We start from the raw sequence: 23,879 nt of genomic DNA, 5'->3' as shown, positions 1-23,879 counted from the left end.
GGTCAGGGTCCTGAGGGTAGGGGAATGCAAGAAAAAAGAAAGAAGAGAAAGTTTGGGAACAGGAGGGTCCCCTGGGCTGATGGCCCAAGTGACGGCTTTATTGTTGCTGTACACAATCTTTTATAATATAAGACTCTTATGGATCAGGTCATTCTAAGAATAAACAGGTTTCACATGATCACTGCCAGCCAAAACATTTAGTTCTGTATACCTTGTGAACTTTCTGAACAGGTGACAAGACCTTGTTGATAGATTGCTAGCAAAACACAGTTCCCATGTTTGTGTCTATCTGACTCGGGGTAGAAAAAGGGAGAAAAACTGCCAACACCTGCAGACCACAGGCTTCAGGAATTAACTCTCTCAGCCTTGACAAGGCTTTCGTATGCCCTTGAAAGTGGGGGAATGGGAGGGGGAACCACCGGGTTGGCTTGAGTTAACAGGGAACGTTGCTCGACCCGGTCTCAGCCTGGCGCCAGGGCCCGGCCTCCCACATGAATGGGAGGGAAAACCACCAGGTTGGCTTAAGTCAACAGGGAACATTGCTCGACCCGGTCTCAGCCTGGCACCAGGGCCCGGCCCCCCACAATTGCTGTCTTGTTTTTCTTTTCTGATAGTTTCTTGTGGATGTAAAGAAATGCAGCTGATACTTTATGTTGATTTTGTATCTTCCAACTTTACTGGATTTGTGTATTAGCTCTAACTGTGTGTACGTGTATGTGTGTAGTGTAGTGTATAAACTTTAGGGTTTTCTACATATAGAATTATGTCATCTTGAAACAGATAATTTTAGATCTTTCTTTCCAATGTGGATGTCTTTAATTTCTTTTTCTTGTCTCATTTCTCTTGCTAGTACTTACAGTAATATCTTGAATATAAGTGGCAAGAGTGGGCATCTATGTCTTGGACTGAATTTTAGAGGAAATCTTTTCGGTTTTTCCCCATTGATTATGAGGTTAGCTGTCGGCTTCATAAATGGCCTTCGTCATGCTGAGGAAATTTCCTTTTATACTTACTTTGTTTAGAGTTATTATGAGTGAATGTTGAACTTTGTCAAAAGCTTTTTCTGAATCTAATGAGATGATCATGTGGTATTTAGCTTTCATTCTGTTGTGTGATGTATCACATTAATTTATTTACATAGGTTACACCAATCTTGCATCCCATGTATAAACCCTACTCAGCCATGGTGTATAATCTTTCTGATGTGTTGAATTCAGTTTGCTAGTATGTTGAGGATTTTTTGCATCTGTGTTCTTCAGAGATAATTAGCCTGTAGTTTTTCTTCTTGTAGTTCCTGAAGCTTTAAAAACTCAGTAGTTTATTCATGCAGAGGAACTGAGTTACGTCCTTCCAATGTATAATATTACATTATATATTACAATATATTTAGCATTAAAATGTAATTATATTTGATGTGTCCCCCAAAGTATTCTGCATCATACTCTTCTTTGCTCACAATACATAGTACACATTCTTACAGGTTAAGGTTTTAGGTTTTAAAATTCCATTCTTTAGCATATGTGGGAAGCATTTACATATATACAGTAAATGAGGTTTTTAACATTATTCCCTGAATTATGTTTTCCCATACCATTTGAAATGTTGATTCTGTTACATCTTGATGCTATGATTGTTTCAATTATTCTAGGTTTAGAAGGAAATTTGAAGGCAAATATCCTCCAATTTTTGAAGAGCTTCCTTTAGTTATTTTACCATTTTTGGTTGTTCAAATGGAACTAATGTCATCTTTTTTAATTAAAAAAAGTAAAATCACTTTGGAACATTTAATATGTTAACTTTACAATATTGGGTCTCCTGGGATCAAAAGTATACGTAGCTGGTTTTAATACTCAAAACAATTTGGCAGTTGTTTAAAGGAATTCTGACCAGTCCTTGCTAATTTGATTCCATTATTTTCATTAAAAATTTTTTTATACTGTCAATGGACTTTTTCCTTTTTTTTAAAGTAAGCTCTACCACCAATGTGGGGCTTGAACTCACAACCCTGAAATCAAGAGTCACATGCCCTACCTACCGAGCCAGCCAGGTGCCCCTCATTCGTTTTGAGTCTAGTTGGCACACAGTGTTACGTGAACGGATTTTTACTTTTTTTTTTTTTTTTTACTTTGAGTATAGTTGATATAATGCTATGTGAGTGAGTTTTTTTTCCTTTTTTTAAAAAATTTGAGTATAGTTGGCACAATGTTACATTAGTTTCAAGCGTACCATATAGTGATTCACCAAGTTTATATGTTACGTAAGTGATTCTTATCCAGTTTTCTGTTTACAATACTGTTACATGGGGAAGCTACTATTTTATTGTTTTGTCTGCTCACCCAAGATGGGCGCTTTCATCACTCTTCACCAGAGGTTTTAGAGTATCTGCATCCATCACAGTATCTGCTATGACTTGCACTGCACTGTTACACACGTCACGTGTTGCTGCCCAGAGCAGGTCAGACAATGTCTCGACTCTCTCCACCTTCTCCAGCTCTGTCTCTCGGAACTGTGCTGTAGGTCCACGCCCTCCAGTAGACTTTTGGGATGGATTTGGTGCCTTTGCATATTAAACAACCATGTAACGGTAGCGGTTAAATTCAGCTAGAATGAAAGCTTATTCAAAGTACTTCGTCCAGTGGCAGGTAATAATACAGATTCTATAGAGGAAAGTGAGTATCTACGAATGTGTTTTGCCAGAGATAGAATCCAGTGTCTGAATAATATATTTTCTTTTATTTCCGTGTGGATTTTCACTTTAAGACGTGTTTTCCATGTGTTAATTTATGGAATCCCGAAACCATGAGATAGAGGTGACAGTGGAGTTTCAGGTGTACATTTTTATAAAGACGGAGATAATCCAGGTAAATTTAGTTCACATACTGCATGAGAAGTAAGTGAGTGATCAGGAAATGTTAACGGTTGTCAATATTATTAGTAGTTGTATGAAGAACTCGTTTTGTTTTCTCTTTGGTACAGATTAGAAAATGAGATTGGAGAGGTTCTTGTTTCAATCACCAAGAAGCCCAAGTTACTTAATAACAAAACTTGTGTTTTCAGTCCAACTCGCGAAAGGTTATAAAAACATAAACCGAAGAAGTTCATTATCTTCTCACATCCCCTCTATTCCACAGCCCTAATATTTTAAGGGTATGTGCAGGTGATTCTGGATAGCAAAACTCAACACTGTATTGATGTTGTCTTTTCTAAGATACATCCATCGACATTCTTTTGGCAATTTCAATTTAACACTCCATTATGTCTCTGGAAATCTGTCAAAGTGATATTAGAGTTCATCGGTAAGACTCAATGGCCAAGGATGTTTAAAAATACAACGTGTGGGAAGAGAAATGAGGGATATTTAAAGTATCCTATAATAGGGGTGCCAGGGTGGCTCAGTCGGTTGGGCATCCGACTTCGGCTCAGGTCACGGTCTCACTGTCTGTGAGTTTGAGCCCCACGTCGGGCTCTGTGCTGACAGCTCAGAGCCTGGAGCCTGCTTCAGATTCTGTGTCTCCCCCTCTCTCTGTCCTTCGCCCACTCGTGCTCTGTCCCTCTCTCTGTCTCTCAAAAATAAAAAATAAAAACATTAAAAAAATTAAAGTGTCCTATAATAAACTGCGTTATAATGAATAAAAAAAAACCAAAAACATGGAGTACTGGCATAGAAATCGGCAGATAGCTGAACCAGTCTTATTTTTTAGAGTTAAGTAAATTCATTAATGTTTTTTACATAATTCCTAAAGCATTGTTGGTAATTTTGTTTCTAGATATTGTGTTTATCTTATATTGTCTTTCTGTTGCAAATGACCTTGTTTTTCCATCGTATTAATTTCTCATTGCTGTTATATATAGGAAAGATAGTGATTGTTATCAATATTTTATTTCTGCTTGACAGAATACTCTCTTACTGGTTCTCATTATTTTCCAGTGGATCCTAGAATTACGTCCTGTCCTCTACGTCACGGATCCATCGTAAATGTTAAAACCGAGCCATAGGCTGAATTGTCATAATCGGTAAGTGGTCTGTATCGTCCAGGCCTCCTCCTTCCTAACTGCCCGCTCTAGTCTTGTTGACATGGTTTACTAACCCTTGTATTTACCATCGTACCCCAGTAGACGTGGTTTACATCTGTCATCACATAGCTTTGGAGAAAGATTATAGGGGCGCCTGAGGGGCTCAATTGGTGAAGCATCTGACTTTTATTTTTAAGTGTATTTATTTTGAGACGGAAAGAGCACGGGAGCAAGTGGGGGAGGTGCAGAGAGAAGGGGGAATAGAGAGAGAATCCCAAGCAGGCTTTGCAGTGTCCGTGCGTAGCCTGCCACAGCTTGAACTCATGGGGATGGAACTCAGACCGAGAGATCACCACGTGAGCTGCGATCTAAAGTTGGACGCTCAACTGACGGAGCGACACAGCTGCCCCTATGATGGGGCTCTTGATACGGGCTCACGTCTTGATCTCACGGTCCTGAGATTGAGCCCCAGGTCAGGCTTCGTGCTGAGCATGGAGTCCGCTCGGGATTCTCTCTCTCTCTCCTCCCCTTCCTCTGCCCCTCCGCCACTCCCGCTCTCTCTCTTTCGAGCAAAACAATTAAATAAACTGACCAAAAAATAAGCTAGATTATCCTCCATAACGTGTGTGGACCCCATGCGAGTGATGGGAGGGCTTAAAAGCAAAAACTGAAGCTTCCTGGAGAAAATTCTGCCTCAGGACTGCATCCTCAGCCACTACCTGAGCCTGGTGACTGGCTTCAGATTTCAGACACGCTGGTCCCACAAGCTAGTAAGCCAGTTCCTTAAAATACGCTATATATCGTCTCTGTGGCTCTATCATCTGTATGTCAATCTGTCCTGGTTGCGTTTCTCTGTAGAACCCTGACTGAAAACCGCCTCTGAAGACTGTTTGGGGAGTTGTCTTAGCTAACCTGCTAACACAACTCGAGACGTCCTGGAGAGATCTAGCGACCTAGCGTGCAGCCCTCTCGGTCTAATTAGATGTCTGTCAAGTGCAGGCTTTGTTGCTACTAGCTTTTGAAACACTGGAACAGTGGTTAGTAGTTTGCATGGTTTGAAAGTTTCATAGTTATCATCATCCTAGTTAAGAGGCAAAATGGTAACAGGAAAGAAAGAAATGAAAAGTGGAAGACGGGGTGGGAAACAGTAACAGGCAGGCTTTTTTTTATTTGGAGAGAAACGTTTGAAAGGCATTTAAAAGGCGTGAGAATGTTGATCGAAAAGCATTGCTTAGGGGCGCCTGGGTGGCTCAGTTGGTTAAGCCTCCCACTCTTGCTTTCGGCTCAGGTCATGATCTCATGGTTCATGGGTTTGAGCCCCGCGCCGGGCTCTGCGCAGAGCCTGCTTGGGATTCTCTCTCTCTCTCTCTCTCTCTCTCTCTCTCTCTCTCTCTCTCTCTCCCCCCCCCCCCCCCCAAAATAAATACGTAAGCTTAAAAAAAAAAAGCATTGCTCAGATGGGAAAGCAGTTCTGTGGGAGAGAGGAACAGCATTTAGATTTGACATGGATCGAAGACAGTGGCATGTGCACTCGGTTTTCTGTAGCCTAAGAGGACACAGAAGGGGTCCCCAGTGAGACCTCTGAGTGTAGCTAGAGGGGCAGAGCAGAGGCTGGGTAACCATGTGAAGGGTAAGCTTACAAGTCCATCTTGTCTTTGAACAGAGAGGCAGCATAGCCCAATGGCTGAACTTGAATGTCATCCCAGTGTTGCCACTTCCTAGCTGTGTGTGATCTTGCAATTTGCTTCACTCTCTGTGCCTCAGTTTGCTTATGTATAAAATGGGGATCATAATAATAACGGGGATTAAGTGAGTTAATAGATCTAAACAACCTGGGGCAGTCCGTGCCTGCCAGGCAGAATGTACAAAATACATTTAATGATAACTGTTGAGGATGCAGTGTAATAGTGAAGGCTGAAGTTATCTAGTATCCAGATTACACACAGGATTCAAGTCTTTGGTAGTTACGTGCATACATTCTAAATAGAAAACCAACTTTTTAGTAATAAATATACTTTGTGGAGTACATAATCTGCTATAGGGATGATATCATTTGCATCTATGTTGGTTTTCACCAAAAGTATTTTTCCATGTTTTTTCAATTGAACCTTATGAGAAACTTGTGAGTCTAATGTAATAAGAGTGTTCCCACGAGGATTAAATTCTTATAAAAGTCTCATAACGATTACTTGAGTGGTTTTATGGTCTATTTTTATGGATGCAATAATTTGAAGCTTTGAAACCTTAAGTGGTTTCTTTTAGTTGGCATTAACACATGAGTGACCTGGGTTCTTTTGTGTTAAATTACAAAATTATTTTTCTATCTTAAATTGCGTTTATTCACATCCATAATCCTTTCACATTGTAACTGGTGGAATAAGGCAGATAAACTTAAAGAAGGAGTCGCAAATTTTTCTTCTCTCCATCTCTGTCTGCGTCCCCCGAGATGGTGGAATGCCAGCATCTTGGTAGACATCGGTACTGGTTTCTTTCCTTCTTTAGCTCAAGCAAACCACTGGAAACCTACACGTACGTGCGTAAGATGTTCATTGTGGTCATTTGCTCTTACAAGATTTTTGATTGTAAATTTGTCCCTCTGCAACTTGCTTGTTTCATGCCACAATATGTTAGGACATCTCTTCAAAGTCAGTGGTTTTCTTGCTCACCCCACCCCAACCCCAGGGGAACAGAGTCCGTTTGGTTGCCATAATTGGAGGCAGGATGCCGTTGGCGTTTCGAGCGTAGACGGTGAGGACGGGACGGCCGTCCCCCATCTCAGCGAAGAATTATCTCACCCCAAATGTCAATAGTGCCAAGGTTGAGAAATCCCGCTGGAGGTCAGTAGAACTGCTGACTGATTGAAGTGAAGCTGACTCTTTATTTAAATAGTTGTAAAATATTACACAGCAGTGACCACCTGCAAGTTACCTGGTTCTGTTACTGAAGAGTCAACCTAACAGTTTCCAGTTGTTTGCCAACACAGACAATGCTGCAGTAGCTTCTTGTTCACAGACCTTCACATGCTAATGCTTTCCTTTCTCTCGGATACATTCTCCAATGTGAGGCTGCTGGGTCCACGTTCTAGAGTTTAATACTTTCCTGGATCACTTTTCAAATTATTTGTGATAACTCACACTTCCCCGTTAATGAATGAGGGTGTCATTTCCCCAGCCTTCTTTCTAGGAACTGACTATGGTCAATCTTCTGTAATTTTAGCTAGCCACTTGTGCCAGAAAATGATGTCTCTCATTTTATCTGAATTTGCATTTACCTAACTATCCTTAAACTTGAGCAGCATTTCATGTATTTATTAGCTGTTTGGGTGTTACCCTAATCCCTACTGATCCCTTTTACTGACTTTTTTTCCTAGTGTCTTTTTTTTTTTTAATTTTTTTTTTTAACATTTATTTATTTTTGAGACAGAGAGAGACAGAGCATGAATGGGGGAGGGTCAGAGAGAGAGGGAGACACAGAATCTGAAACAGGCTCCAGTCTCTGAGCAGTCAGCACAGAGCCCGACGCGGGGCTCGAACTCACACACCGCGAGATCGTGACCTGAGCTGAAGTCGGACGCTTAACCGACTGAGCCACCCAGGCGCCCCTCCTAGTGTCTTTTTAAAAAAATATTTATTTATTTTTGAGAGAGAGCACGCAAATAGGGGAAGGGCAGAGAGAGGGAGAGAGAGAATCCCCAGCAGACTCCGTGCTCTCAGCACAGAGTCCGATGCAAAGCTCAATCCCACAACCCTGAGAATGTGACCTGAACTGAAACCAAGAATCCGGCGCTCCACTGACTCTGCCGCCTAGGTGCTCCTCTGTTGTCTTTTTACAACAATTTGTGGAAACACTGTCTATACTGTGGTTATTACATTTTTTCTGTTATATTTTTCTCGTCATCTGTCTTTCTGATACCGTATCTGTTTTCGTTTAACAAATTTTGATTTAGGTAAATGTCAAGGTTTTGATATGTTGGTGGGTTTTGCTCGCTCGGGACAGTAAACCCCACTCGAGATTCATACAAATCTCATTCCAAATTTCACTGATACCTTATTTTTATACTTTTTAAACTTCTTTTACTTGGTCAAAGAGAAGCATCTGTATTAGTTTTCGACCTCAGTAGAAGTATTTCTGCACGGTTAATTAATACATCATCTTCTCCTTGCTGACCTAGAAACTTGTTTCTTAGATACTCCTGAATCTTTTGCTTTAGACTCTCAATTCCCTTTTAGTTACCTAATTTGTATTTCTATGGCGGTGCCATAGTATTACAGTTTTCTGGGAAGTTTTCTTTATCTGGTTAGGCAAATCTCTCTGTGCTTTTCTTTTTCATAAAGGTCCTAGCTGTTCTTTTCAGTAAACATGAAAATCATTACATCAGGTTTCAAAAATAAATCTGTGTCAGTCAGGGTCCTAGCGGGAAACAAATGATGCATTCACAGATAATTAGAGTGTAATAGAGAGACTTGTGTAAGTGAAATTAAGGGACGATGGTGCACCTTGAGGCTGGCTCAAGCGAGCAGCCATTACCACCTGTGGGTCTGAAGGTTAAAGGGAAGGTAGAAGTTACTAGAGTCCTGAGACAATATCTGCATTGGAGGGGGTTACCAACGGGAGTCATAAGCTGTAGAAGCCACCGCTCACCCATGTCACCTGCCTGGGACGAAGTTGTGGAGATCAGTGTCCCGAACCTCCTCTCCTACCTCCAGAACTGCTGCCACTGCTTCCTCTTGGCCAAACCCCACCAGGCACCAGAGAGTCCCAGAGGGGTTTAACGTACTCCATATGGGGTAGCCACCTGAGGCCCAGGTCAGGATGGAGGAGGGTAGAGGGTGTCTCTAGAGCAGGGGAGTGTATCCAGCCCGTAATCCATTGGAATTCTGATACATAGTTCATTTCATGCACTTACTAATTTTGTGAGGACTGAGGTTTTTATATTAGTTCTTTCTGTCCAGGAACCTAGTGTATATTTCTGTATGTTCACATTTTGTTCTATGTTCTTCATTAAATTTTAACATTTTCTGCATGGAGATCCTTACCTTTTTCGAAAAATGTGTGCTTACATGTTTATAATTTTCTTTGTGTGCTGGGTAAGATGAGCTTTCCATCCTGTTAATACATGGCTCTCAGTGATATGAAGAAGAGTTGTTAACTCATGTGCCTATATTTTGTGTAAAACAACCATACCCAGGTATTGTACAGGTGAATCTGGCTGACTCAGTTGGTGAAGCATGCGACTCCTGATCTTGGGGTCGTGGGTTTGAGCCCCACGTTGGGTGTAGAGATTACTTAGAAATAAAATCTTTCCAAAAATTCTCATATAAATTCTCGTTGGGTTTTTTCTTGCTCTGTTTTCTAGTTCTATGGCCATATTGTGAACAAATAGAATTTTTTGCTTTTCCAGTATCTGTTCTGATTACTTCATTTTCTTTTGTAATTGCATTAAACAACAGCATCCGAGACCATGTGGAGTCCTAATGGTAGTGAGCAATATTTTGCTAACTCACAGTTTGATTTTTTAACAATAGAAGCAATACATAGTTCTATTTTTATTTTTCTTGTATTTTTGAAGTTTATTTTTGAGAGAGAGCGAGAGCACACGTGAGCGCGCGAGCAGGGGAGAGGCAGAGCGTGAGGGAGAGCAAGAATCCCAAGCAGGCTCCGCACTGTCCGTGCAGAGCCTGATATGGGGCTTGAACTCACGAACTGTGAGATCATGACCTGAGCCGAAACGAAGAGCTGGATGCTCGGTCAACTGACTGAGCCACTCAGGTGCCCGTGTTTTTATTTTGTAACTGTAGCATACCGGGTCAAACTGAAATCCCCTTGAAATGTTGCTCCCAACTATTGTCCTCTCCTTGCCTCCCTGAGGTAGTCAGTTCCTTAATGTATAAAATGAGAGTAATGATAATATTTACCTGCTAAGATTATTATGAGACTTAGGTGATATTATGTATGCCAAGTACGTAGAATAGAGTCTGGTACAGTGAATATGACCATCATTGTTACCACCACCCATTGAAACGTACTGTTATTTGGTTGTAACTCCTTGGGAAAAGTAAGTTCCCGATTGTTCTGTATCAACTAATTTATAAGGGTTCCTAGTATAATCTGGATCTTCATTCAAAAATTGTTACAAAATGGTTTCATTCTGCCCTTTTGTGTTATTTTTCATGATTAATCCATTATTTTTCTTTTTAGTTTACCTATTTTGAAATGGCTGTTGTGTGTTCCTTCATGTTTTCCACGTGCTTTTATAGCATTCTGTGAGTCCAGAAAGATTCTGAGGTCACACTTTTCATTGAGGTGACTTCTGGGCAGTCACAGTGTCTCTTGCTGCCGTAGGTTATTTCTCCCTCGTTCCTTCGCCAGTCATTTAGTGAATGGCTGCAGTGTATCGGGCGTTTTGCCGGATGCTGGAGACGCCGTGGCGAACAAGTTTGGCAAAACCCTGTTCTCCTGGAACTCATACTCTGGGGGGGTAGGTGGGAGCAAGGAGTGTGGGAAATGAGCAAGTAATCAAAAAGACAGGTTTATCTGTAAACAGTGTGGGGAAATGAAACAGAGCGCGGTTCTGGAAAGTAGGCAACGCTGGGGAAGGAAGCACCGCCTTGGATAAAGCGGTCAAGGCTGGCCTCTTTGAGAAGGCTCTGTCTGAATCGAGACCCGAGCAGCCGGCAGCCAGCCAGGCGACGCTCCGGCTCTCGAGCAAAGGGTCAGGGTAAAGAGTCTGAGGTGGGACGGAACTTGGGGATCTGAACGACGGAAAGAACACGGGTGAGCCGGTGCACCTACGGCCTCGTGGGTCGTGGCGAGGAGATGGGGCCTTATTCTAGATTCTCTGGCATACTGCTGGAGGATTTTGAGCAGGAAAATGCCAAAACCTCACCTACGTGTTTTTCTTCCAGTTGGCCACTACAATGGCTTATAGCGTATGAGCATGCCTCTTAGCATGTATATCCATCCAAATTGCTTTCCAATTGTTCAAATTGATAGTTACTCTAGAGAGTATGGTTCTGTCCAGATCAGTGTATCAGCAATAGCTTTGAGTATATTATTTGAAAATGGTGGCTAATTAGTTGGTTAAATAAATAAAGGTATCTTGCTCCCTTGATTTGCATGTCTTTAAGTAACGGTGATATTGCCACTTTTTTTTTTTTCAGTTTTATTGAATTTAATTCAGGGGGATCCGTCTAATTCCAAGCATCCATCCATTTTTCCACTGGGATATGTAGTGGGTGCCATCGTGTGCCACTTGGATCCCCCTTTCAGGACCAGGGTTTTCTCTTGGGTGGCAAGGATGTCCATGTCTGAGGTCTCTCAGCTGAATCCCTTGCCAGGGTCAAATCCCTTGCCCGGTTCATACCCCTTCCAGGGGCGCTGGTCGTCCTCTAGCGATGATTCAGTGCGGAGGTAAAGGCTTGGCTCCCTGCCTTAAAGATTGTCATCTCCAGGGGCGCCCGGGTGGCTCAGTCGGTTGAGCGTCCAAGTTTGGCCCAGGTCGTGATCTCACGGTGCATGAGCTCGAGCCCTGCGTCGGGCTCTCTGCTGTCGGCACAGATCCTCTGTATCCCTCTCTCTGCCCCTGCCCTGCTCACTCTCTCTCTCTTTTTCTCAAAAATAAACATTAAAAAAACAAGATGGTCATCTCCAAAGGGTCATGCCAGCTTAGAGCTCTCCCAGGAGGAGAGGGAAGTAGTGGAACTCTTCCCTCTGTCTGTTTACACCGTCTTTACACTACACGGGTTGGTCCCAGTACACTCATTACATCAAATTCCTTCCTCAGAACCCTTCCCTGAAACCAGGTGTTAGTAATTCAGCACTTAATCATTAGTAGGTCTTTCTATTTACTCCTCTGTCTAGCATACGGTGAAGCCACTTTCCTGGTCTGTTATTTGTCAGTTTTGTTCATAGTCTTTAAAATTTTAATTAAAAGAAAACTGTCTTCACATCAGGGCAAATTAATACTCTCCCTTTTGTATACTGTTTTCACATACATCAGGCTTGTTCTGTTTTTTTTTTTTTTTTCCCTCCAGAAAATACTAGCTTCTTGGTACAATGTTTCTTTATTTATGAAAGATATAAATTTTTCGTCAAGTATAATGCTTTTTTTAATAAAATATGTTCAGGCGTAGTGAGCCTCTGCCATCAGATCTTTAAAATAGTAATCCGTATTGTCCCCAACTTTTTTTTAATGATTATGTCTTTTAATATTTCCTTCTTTAACCCATTTGGAATTCATCTGGGTGTATGGGATACAGTGAAAATCTAGCTCTGTGCCCCCCAACGTATTTAACTTAACCAACCAAATTTCAGCTGTTAGTCTTGCTCTACTGTTCTTTTGGTCTACCCTAGCCTCTACCACAATATTTGAATTATTTTAACTTTCCAACACCCAGTTAATACCTGGAATGGCAAATATGCCCTCATTTCGCTTCTTTTTTTTTTTTTTTTTACCTTTCTCCTTAACTATAGCATCACTTTGTTAAAAATAAAATTTTAAAGTAACACTGGGATTTTAATGTAATTACCTTAATGATAAATTAATTAGAAAAATTAGCCTTTCTATGATATTGACTTGTCCCAGCCAGAAACTGATCTGTATCCTTCAGGAAAGATTTCTAGATTTCTTCATACAAGCCCCAAACAGATCTTGGTAGTTGACTCTTCGTTTCACATTTTCTTCTGTTGTTTATGAGTGGGGAGGTCACTTCCTAGGTTGTATAATGGAGACAGTTGTTTAATCCCATTTGCCTCAGTTTCTGCATCTGTAAAATGGGGATGATAATATCCCCTCCCTGATGGGTTTGTTTAGAGTGTGAAATGAAATCGTATACACAAGGCCTGTAGCATGTCCCTGGCAATTTTACGTGCAAGATACACAGATACTATTATTATCCATGAAACATACTTCCCCCAGGAAATTGGCCTAGCTGTTCTGTTAGTGCCCATTAACACCAGCCGTTAGTAATCACACAACAGATAGCTGACACCATCCTGACTGCTGGAAACCTGCTTTTGTTGTGTGCCAGCCACCGTGATGGTTGCTGGGCGAAAAGTGGTGAAGGGAACAGATAAGATCCCTGCTCTTATGGAGCTTTCAGTATGTGGGGGGCAGACAGATAATTAAATGGTCTGCAGTTAGAGATCTGGTTATCAATTAAGTAACCATGTAAAAGAAGAAAGGCGTGTCATGAAATACTACCTATGGAGACCCAATTTAGGCAGGTAATGACATTTTCCTTTTTTAACGTTTGTTTATTTGAGAGAGAGCAGACACATGCGAGCAGGAGGGGCAGAGAGAAGGGGGGAGAGAGAATCCCAAGCAGACCTCCCGCTGGCAGGGTAGAGCCTGACGGGCTTGAACCCACCTGAGCTGAAATCAAGAGTTGGGTGCTTAATGGACTAAGCCACCCAGGTGCCCCCTTTTTACTAATGTTTATTTATTTAACATGCAAAGAGCTGATACCAGGCAGAGTATTCAAGACCGAATAAATAGCGTGTCTGAAACCTCTTAACGCAAAACAAATCTTGTGTTTTCCGGCACGTCGTCACGGAGAGGTAGTGTCTTGTGATAAGGTGAACACAGGGTCCAGGGTCACACGTGCTTGGAATTGAGTTCCAGCTTCTGCCTCTTACTGTGGGGTCTGGGCAAGTTAACATTTCTGAGGCTGGGCCTCATAAAATGAGGTCACTTAGCAGCCAGTCTTACTGGTGGTCGTGAGGGTTCCGTGAGACAATGCGTATATAGTGCTTCGTTAGCACGATGCTTGGTGTAGAGAAAACACCGAAAAAATGTTATTTATTATTGGCAAACCTTATGCCACTCTCTTAAGGACTGTGCTTGGGTTTCATGTTGCTTTGTTCGTGCCTCTTTACGTCTGTGACTCCCTTAGTAGAAAGGGGCATCAAGCACAAAACACAACGGTGGTGGTTTATTGACTGTCGCTGATGTGCCTACACCACGCTGGTTATTTTTACACGTTGACTCTTTACAACACTATCTTTAAGGTATGCGTCGATATCCATCTCCTTTAAGTTTATTTCTTTATTTTGAGAGAGAGCACATGCACGTGCACAGGGGAGGGGCAGAGAGAGAAGGGGAGCAAGAGAATCCCAAGCAGGCTCTGTCAGCACAGAGCCTGATGGTGGGGCTCGAACTCACCAACTGTGAAATCATGACCCCAGCTGAGATCAAGAGTCGGACACTCAACTGACTGAGCTGCCCAGGTGCCCCAGTGTCTGTATTTCGAAGATGTGAAAGCCAAGGTGCAGGGGAGTTACTGATATAAACTAAAGCTACACAGTTACTAGTAGCTTTGACCGCCATGATTTTGAAAGAGGCCATGCGGCTTCCTTCCTCATAAGGTTTACATTACATGTGAACTCTACTAACACTTTATATCTTTTTTTAAAATTTCCATCCAAATTAGTTAGCATCTAGTGCAACAATGATTTCAGGAGTAGATTCCTTAGTGCCCCTGACCCATTTCACCCATCCCCCCCTCCCACAACCCCTCCCGTAACCCTCAGTTTGTTCTCCATATTTATGAGCCTCTTCTCTTGTGTCCCCCTCCCTGTTTTTATATTATTTTTGCTTCCCTTCCCTTATGTTCATCTGTTTTGTATCTTAAAGTCCTCATATGAGTAAAGTCATAGGATTTTTGTCTTTCTCCGACTGACTTTTCACTTAGCATAATACCCTCCAGTTCCATCCACGTAGTTGCAAATGGCAAGATTTCCTTCTTTTTGATTGCCGAGTAATACTCCATTGTACATATACACCACATCTTTTTTATCTATTCATCCATCGATGGACATTTGGGCTCTTTCCATACGTTGGCTATTGTTGATAGTGCTGCATAAACATGGGGGTGCCTGTGTCCCTTCGAAACAGCACACCTGTATCCCGTGGATAAATGCCTAGTAGTGCAACTGCTGGGTCGTAGGGTAGTTCTGTTTTTAGTTTTTTGAGGAACCTCCATTCTGTTTTCCAGAGTGGCTGTACCAGCTTGCATTCCCACCAACAGTGCAAAAGAGACCCTCTTTCTCCGCATCCTTGCCAACGTCTGTTGTTGCCTGAGCTGTTCACGTTAGCCATTCTGACTGGTGTGAGGTGGTATCTCGTTGTGGTTTTGATTTGTCTTTCCCTGCTGATGAGTGATGTGGAGCATTTTTTCATGTGTCGGTTGGCCATCTGGATGTCTTCCTTAGAGACGTGTCTATTCGTGTCTTTTGCCCATTTCTTCACTGGATTATTTGTTTTTTGGGTATTGAGTTTGAAAGTTCTTTAGAGATTTTGGATACTGACCCTTTATCTGATATGTCACTTGCAAATATCTTCTCCCATTCCGTCGGTTGCCTTTTAGTTTTGCTGATTGTTTCCTTCGCTGTGCAGAAGCTTTTTATTTTGATGAGGTCCCAGTAGTTCATTTTTGCTTTTGTTTCCCTTGCCTCCAGAGAAGTGTTCAATAAGAAGTTGCTGTGGGCAAGATCAAAGAGGTTTTTGCCTGCTTTCTCCTCGAGGATTTTGATGGCTTCCTGTCTTAACTTGCATTGAGGTCTTCCATCCATTTTGAGTTTATTTTTGCGTATGGTGTAAGAAAGTGGTCCAGGTTCATTCTTCTGCATGTTGCCGTCCAGTTTTCCCAGCACCACTTGCTGAAGAGACCGTCTTTATTCCGTTGGATATTCTTTCCTGCTTTGTCAAAGATGAGTTGGCTGTACGTTTCTGGGTCCATTTCTGGGTTCTCTCTTCTGTTCCCTTGATCTGAGTGTCTGTTCTTGTGCCAGTACCATGCTGTCTTGATGATTACAACTTTGTAGTATAGCTTGAAGTCTGGGATTGCGGTGCCTCCTGCTTTGGTTTTCTTTGTCAAGATCGCTTTGGCTATTCGGGGTCTTTTCTGGTTCCCTACAAGTTTTAGGATTATTTGTTCTAGTTCTGTGAAGAATGCTGGTGTTACTTTGATAGGGATTGCATTGAATATGTAGATTGCTTTGGGTAGTGTTGACATTGTAACAATATTTGTTCTTCCTATCCAGGAGCATGGGATCTTTTTCCAGTTTTTTGTGTCTCCTTCAGTTTCTTTCATAAGCTTTCTATAGTTTTCAGTGTATAGATTTTTCACCTCTTTGGTTAGATTTATTCCTAGGTATTTTTTTGTGTGTGTGTGTGCAACTGTAAATGGGATCGATTCCTTGATTTCTCTTGATGTTGCTTCATTGTTGGTGTATAGGAATGCAGCCGATTTCTGTGCGTTGATTTTATATCCTGCAAGTTTGCTGAATTCATGAATCAATTCTAGCAGGTTTTTTGTGGAATCTTTTGGGTTTTCCATATACAGGATCATGTCATCTGCGAAGAGTGAAAGTTTGACTTCCTCCTGGCCAACTTGGATGCCTTTTATTTCTTCGTGTTGTCTGATTGCAGAAGCTAAGACTTCCAATATGACGTTGAATAACAGTGGTGAGAGTGGACATCCCTGTCTTGTTCCTGACCTTAGGGGGAAAGCTCTCAGTTTTTCCCCATTGAGGATGATATTAGCGTTGGGTCGTTCATATATGGCTTTTATGATCTCGAGGTATGCTCCTTCTGTCCCTACTTTCTTGAGGGTTTTTATCAAGAAAGGATGCTATATTTTGTCAAATGCTTTCTCTGCATCTATTGAGAGGATCATATGGTTCTTGTCCTTTCTTTTATTGATGTGGTGAATCATGTTAATTGTTTTGCAGATATTGAACCAGCCCTGCATCCCAGGTATAACTCGCACTTGGTTGTGGTGAACAATTTTTTTAATGTATTGTTGGAGCCGGTTGGTTAATATCTTGTTGAGGATTTTTGCATCCATGTTCATCCGGGAAGTTGGTCTATAGTTCTCCTTTTTAGTGGGGTCTCTGTCTGGTTTTGGAATCAAGGTAATGCTGGCTTCATAGAAAGAGTTCGGAAGCTTTCCATCCATTTCTATTTTTTGGAACAGTTTCAAGAGAATAGGTGTTAACTCTTCCTTAAATGTTTGGTAGAATTCCCCTGGAAAGCCATCTGGCCCTGGACTCTTGTTTTTTGGCAGATTTTTGATTACTAATTCGATTTCCTTACTGGTTATGGGTCTGTTTGAGTTTTCTATTTCTTCCTGTTTCAGTTTTGGTTAGTGTATATGTTTCTAGGAGTTTGTCCATTTCTTCCAGATTACCCATTTTATTGGCATATAATTGCTCATAATATTCTCTTATTATTGTTTTTATTTCTGTTGTGTTTGTGGTGATCTCTCCTCTTTCATTCTTGATTTTATTTATTTGGGTCCTTTCCTTTTTCTTTTTGATCAAACTTGCTACTGGTTTATCAATTTTGTTAATTCTTTCAAAGAACCAGCTTCTAGTTTCATTGATCTGCCTTTTTTGGTTTCGATGGCATTAATTTCTGCTTTAGTCTTTATTATTTCCTGTCTTCTGCTGGTTTTGGGTTTTATTTGCTGTTGTTTTTCCAGCTCCTTAAGGCATAAGGTTAGGTTGTGTATCTGAGATCTTTCTTCCTTCTTTAGGAAGGCCTGGATTGCTGTATAATTTCCTCTTATGACTGCCTTTCCTGCGTCCCAGAGCTTTTGGATTGTGGTGTTATCATTTTCATTGGCTTCCATGAACTTGTTAATTTCCTCTTTAACTTCTTGGTTAGCCCACTCATTCTTTAGTAGGATGTTCTTCAGCCTCCCAAGTATTTTTTACCTTTCCAAATTTTTTCTCGTGGTTGATTTCGAGTTTCATAGCGTTGTGGTCTGAAAATATGCACGGTATGATCTCGATTTTTTTGTACTTATTTAGCACTGATTTGTGTCCCAGTATATGGCTATTTTGGAGAACGTTCCATGTGCACTGGAGAAGAATGTATATTCTGCTGCTTTAGGATGAAATGTTCTGAATATATCTGTTAAGTCCATCTGGTCCAGTGTGTCATTCAAAGCCATTGTTTCCGTGCTGATTTTTTGATTAGATGATCTGTCCATTGCTGTGAGTGGGGTGTTGAAGTCTCCCACTATTATGGTATTATTATTGATGAGTTTCTTTATGTTTGTGATTAATTGATTTATATATTTGGGTGCTCCAACATTTGGCGTATAAATGTTGACAATTATTATGTCTTCTGAGAGGATAGACCCCTTGATTATCATATAAGGCCCTTCTGCATCTCTTGATACAGTCTTTATTTTAAAGTCTAGATTGTCTTATACAAGTATGGCTACTCCGGCTTTTTTTTGTTGACCATTAGCATGATAGATGGTTCTCCATCCCCTTATTTTCAATCTGAAGGTGTCTTTAGGTCTAAAGTGGGTCTCTTGTAAACAGCATATGGATGGATCTTGTTTTCTTATCCATTCCGTTACCCTGTGTCTTTTGATTGGAGCATGGAGTCTGTTGATGTTTAGAGACTAACACTTTATATCTTGCTTCTAACCTTCCACTCCAGGTTACCTAATCTCCTGCTGGTCTCCTGTTTTTGTATTCTTTCAAGTTTATACTTTGTCCCATTTTCTTGTCTTCTACTTTGACTTCTCTTAACAGTGATTCTGGTTCTCAACTAAAACTACATAGTGGTAAGTTGATTGGGTAAAACATTCCTACTGGGGTTGACTCAGTTGCAAATCCTTGTCCCGTGAGCAACGTTCCTGTGGGACTTGCCCAACCCAGTGCACAGGAACCAGACAATGTCTACTCGTAACTTACCTTGTCCTTAAATGAACAGGGAGCACATTTGGATCCTGGGATTAATATAAATTCCAAATACCCTCTAGTGTGTTGTTTTATGAAAACTGTTGAAAAATTAAGACAAAAGGGCCTTGATTTTTTAAAATATAATTTATTGTCAAATTGGCTTCCATACGACACCCAGTGCTCATCCCAACAAGTGCCCTCCTCAGTGCCCATCACCCACTTTCCCCTCTCCCCCATCAACTCCCACTTTGTTCTCTCTTTTTAAGAGTCTCTTATGGTTTGCCTCCCTCCCTCTCTGTTTGTAACTATTTTTCCCCTTCCCTTCCCCTATGGTCTTCTGTTAAGTTTCTCAAGTTTCACATATGAGTGAAAACATGGTATCTGTCTTCCTCTGACTGACTTATTTCACTTAGCATAATACCTTCCACTTCCATCCACATTGCTGCAAATGCCAGGATTCCATTCTTTCTCATTGCCAAGTAGTATTCCATGGTATATATAAACCACATCTTCTTTATCCATTCATCAGTTGATGGGCATTTAGGCTCTTTCCATAATTTGGCTCTTGTTGAAAGTGCTGCTGTAAACATTGGGGTACATGTGCCCCTATGCATCAGCATTCCTGTATCCCCAAAGGGCCCTGTTTTTTTTTTTTTTTAGCAAACAAGGATCATGGCAGATTAAATAGCTCATGTAAATGAATAAGTCTTGTGCATGGTCAAACTTGCCAGCATTAGAATTAAATAGCAGATTATTCAAGACACACATCTTCAACTGTCGGTTAGTTTTATTGGTACAGGAAGCCCAGGTGATACTTTCTATCTAAAATTTCTTTTGAGGCAATCCAGTCATTGAGAAATGCCTTCCCAGAATTTAAGGAAGAAAAAAAGAATAGACTTTTCAGACAGATTATGCACAATGCCAAAAGCAGTAACTTCAGTCTGAATTCAAGTGTCCTCTTTGCAGAAAAGCAATAGCTTCCTTGTCGAGTGGGCATCCTAATTATGTTCACTAATTACACATAGGCCATAATGAGAACAAATGATTCAAAACTAAGAGAACTTTGTGTAAATTAAAACCATGGGCTCTAGCAAGGGAAGTTATTCAGCAGGATGATTTCCATGTTCTGAGTAATGGACTTCATTGAAATTGGTACAGAAGCTCACTGCGTAGAAAAGGCAGAAAGATATTTTGGGGGCTAAGGTAGAGTTTATCCCCACTCTCTGGGGCCTCTCTTCTAGGAAGTTGCCAACGAGGGTTTCTGGGTACAGTTTAGAAACTATTGGCTTAAGTGTCTTCAAAAGGCATTTTCATAACTAAAAAGAAAAGAAAATAGAGTCATCCATCAAACAAACTCTAGCTGGGCATATGAGGCAACTTGCCTCTTTCAGTCTGAGGTCCTGTTTTCAGGTGGTATTTTCATTTGCACAGCCTGGGGCTCCCCTTCAATCATTTATCTCATTTAGACAAACTCTTACCTCCAGTGGCGATTAAGCACACTTGAGTTCCTAGCAACACCCTAAGTCAAGTTGGACAAACAAAACTGGCTCATGTCTTATTCATTCCCACATATTAACCTTAGAATTTTTCACTAGCATTCTTCATAGCAAAGCAGACAACAGCTGACCTTGTGCAAAGATTCAGTTTCTTGTAGGAGAGCTTTTGACACAGGAAGCACCCCCACTGGGCAGGCAGTTCAGGATCCAGAACAAAACTTGGCCATTTCACGTGTTCATTCGTTGTATTTTCAAACCTTTTCTACAAAAGTCAATAGTGCTGATTTGAAAGGAATTCTGCACCTGGGTGTTTTTAATGGCTGGAAGGGCCATCTGAATGTTACTCTAGACTTGGGAATAATTGAGGCTGAATAATAGATGTCCATATTTTGTCTGACAAACAACTTCAGAAAAAACCTTGATGCAAACACTGAAAGAAATGCATTACTTGTGGTTACTGTATTTTAGCAGATAGTTGAATTTACTTGAATTGAGCTACATTTATGTCACCCATACTCATTAATGGAGGCCAGCCGAATGGATATCCTTCTAACAAATACAACTAGGTCTCAGGAGCTGCATTTTCTCGAGATTTCCGTATTCACTAAGAGATCCCTGCTTATGTTTGCCCCTTTTGTCTGCAGCCAGTTAAAGGACTGTGCTCGATTTGAAAAAATTACTAGCTGCATTTTTTCAAGGAAGTGATTGTTCATTAATGGACTAGGTAGTTTTGCTAGAGTCGGGAAAGAAGGCACATACTTTCTTAATCAACAAGAAGTGACTCACACGCTAGGGAGACTCAGAATGAGTTCTTTAAGTGACATGTACATTTGACTTGATAAATCTTTTTATGGATATATAAAAAGTGCACATTATCTAACATCAGTATGACTGAAGAACATTTTAATTGAAGATAATAAAAAGGACAGTTAATGGCCTGCTCTGAATTTATTTCAAGGAGAAAAGTTATGCTTGAAGTATGACTGAGTACACACACACACACACACACACACACACACGTGTACTTCACTCACTCGCCATCAGGAGACTAATAGAAAAGGTGAGCAATTTGGGTTTATGATGAAAACTAAGTATTTTGGTGAACTACTAATGGGAAATCATATAGGAGGTGTTTGCATGTAAGAACCGTGTTTGTTAATCTGGGGGTTTTATCCTTTTGTGGGAAAGTCTTATTTATATATATGTAAATAAAGACATAATAGTTAAGTTATATACAGTTATATGGTTAGTTGTCCATGTTCTTTTTTTAGAAAAAAGTTTATTTTGAGAGAGAGCGAGTGCACGCGTGCGCATGGGGGAGGGGCAGAGAGAGAGGGAGACAGAATCCCAAGCAGCCTCCGTGCTGTACGCGCAGAGCCTGATCGATGTGAGGCTCAAACTCATGAACTGTGAGATCATGACCTGAGCAAAAATCAAGAGTTGGACGGACACTTAACCGACTGAGCCACCCAGGTGCCCCCGTCCATGATCTTTTAACAATTCATACTCAGTAAGTTACCTGTAGAAACTTGTATCTCGTGTACTCTATTAAGTATTTTGATGACCATTGATAGCCCTTCTGTATATCTGTCAGGGTGTGTATGTGTGTGTGTACATGCATGTGTTTCTCCAAATAATGGTCAACAAATTTTATAGCTGTGATTATTGGACACAGTTAAGAGAAGAAATTTTACTAACTTCTAGAAAGAAGTAACAAGGTGACATAAATTGCTTCTCATAATGTGCAAAATTGTATTTTACCTGCCCCAGCCTTTCTCCCTTCTGTAGGGCGGGAACAAGTGTCAGTAGCCTCTCTGGGACATTAAGTTTAAGGGGGTAGCCGAGTTGAGTGCAGAGGCCCGAATGAGTTCTGTAGAGGGAAGGAATTATTTGCCATTGGTTGGCAAATTGAGGGAATCTTAAGATGGGTTGAGGGGGACACAGTACGAAGCCAAGGGCTTGGATTCCTGAGATCAAGTAACAGAATAATAAGGTGGGTGAGTAGGGGCATAACAGTCTGGAAGAATACCAGGAATAAGATGTCTTTAACCTTGGATGAGCTTTTTCTTTCCCCTCAGTCAGTGGGGGGTGTGGGTAAGTTCCAGCAGTGCCTCATTCACCCATGACCACCTCTATTATCGAGAATAATTGAAAGCCATCTGCATTGGGTTCTTTACTTGCCCATTATCACCAAAGAATCTGTGCAAAAATCGCCTAGCTGCAGAAGAGATTCAAAATATTCAGCATTTATTGGGTAAGATCTCCCAGGATTTGATCTGAATAATCATATCAGGTGGTCTAGAGTAGAGCCCTTATAAAATGTTTTCTGAAAACCCCTAAAGTCTCATAATATTGAAATTACAAATCTCAGCTCTGCGTTATTTTAGAAAGAACATATCCCAAGTATCAAAGCTTTAAAAAATACCTCCCAAATGAATTTTCAAGGTCCAGGGGACAGAGCAAGGTACCCAGAACTAGGGTACAGAAATTAGTAAGGATTTTTGATAAAAACTGACTTACCTGGTCATGCGATTGAACTTTTAGTTTTGGGAAATTAAGCATATTGCAGAAAATGCTTTCATATCGTCTCAAAGCTGTCAAACCCGTTGTCCTGTAAAAGGCCTTTGATAATTATATGTCAGTCCTAAGGAAATCAATTTACCAATTTTGAGAAGATTCTGTTTCAGTGTCTAATGATCCTCATTATTGTGATTTTTTCATTATTTAAACTTCACTCCTTCACATCAGAACTTATCCTCTATATTTTTTCGATCCTAACGTATCCTCTCAATTTCTTTGTGGAGTCTCAAAATGGCAGCTAATGTCAATCATATCTAAGATTTGTAAAACATTCATACATTCATTATCTTATTAAATCCTAACAATCCTGTAATGCAAATACTATTGTTATTATCATGGTTCTACAAAACCTGGAACTGATGATGATGTAGTTTATCCAAAGTCACACATCTATTAAGCGATGGAGACACTTGTTCAGATATTCTAGTATATACGATGAGAGTGACAGTGTTGAAATATTTTGACAGTGATGTCACTTCATGGCATTAGTTCCCAAGGCTTCACTCTGATGGGGAACTCCCTCCTGGTTAATAGTATCTACCACTATTTGCTAGGCACTGTTTTAAGCACTTAATATACATATTAACTTATTTAATACTTGCAGAAACCTAAATGTATGTATGATTATTGTCCCCATTTTACAGATGAGGAACCTGAGGCCCAGAAGTGAAGTCACTTTTCCAAGTCACATAGGCAGGCCGGCAATGTCAGGAGTCCAATCCAGGTAATCAGGCTCCAGAATCTGTACTGAGTTTTGTTGTTGTTGTTGTTTTTAAGAGGGAGAGAGCATGCCAGCAGGGGAGAGGGGCAGGGGGAGGGAATGGTGGGGTGGGGAGAGAGAAAGAAAGAATGAATGAATGAATCTTAAGCAGTCTCCATGCTCAGCATGGGGCTTGACATGGGGCTTGATGCCACGACTCTGGGATCATGACCTGAGCCGAAATCAAGAGTTAGCCACTCAATCAGCTGAACCAGTCAGGTGCCTCAAGGGTCTGTAGTCTTTATCATGGCATCATCCGGTTGTCCAGGAGAGTGCGAGTGAATCACTGGGGCCATACCTGGTTTTGCAGTGTAATTTCTGCAATC

At 41.0% G+C, this 23,879-nt stretch overlaps 1 long non-coding RNA gene across 2 annotated transcripts in view; it reads left to right on the top strand.

Annotated features, from left to right (window-relative positions):
* LOC113597819 (uncharacterized) overlaps positions 1–23,879 on the top strand; it is a 45,815-nt gene that overhangs the window by 5,160 nt on the left and 16,776 nt on the right. For both annotated transcript variants that reach the window (XR_003418577.2, XR_008289882.1), the window contains exons 3-5: positions 2,761–2,861; positions 3,929–4,014; positions 23,438–23,517. This is a non-coding gene — a long non-coding RNA (uncharacterized LOC113597819). The remainder of the gene's footprint in view (positions 1–2,760; positions 2,862–3,928; positions 4,015–23,437; positions 23,518–23,879) is intronic.

The sequence above is a fragment of the Acinonyx jubatus genome, chromosome X (assembly GCF_027475565.1).
Source record: "Acinonyx jubatus isolate Ajub_Pintada_27869175 chromosome X, VMU_Ajub_asm_v1.0, whole genome shotgun sequence".
NCBI classification, from domain to species: domain Eukaryota; kingdom Metazoa; phylum Chordata; class Mammalia; order Carnivora; family Felidae; genus Acinonyx; species Acinonyx jubatus.
This window is presented reverse-complemented; position numbering and strand designations above follow the sequence as displayed.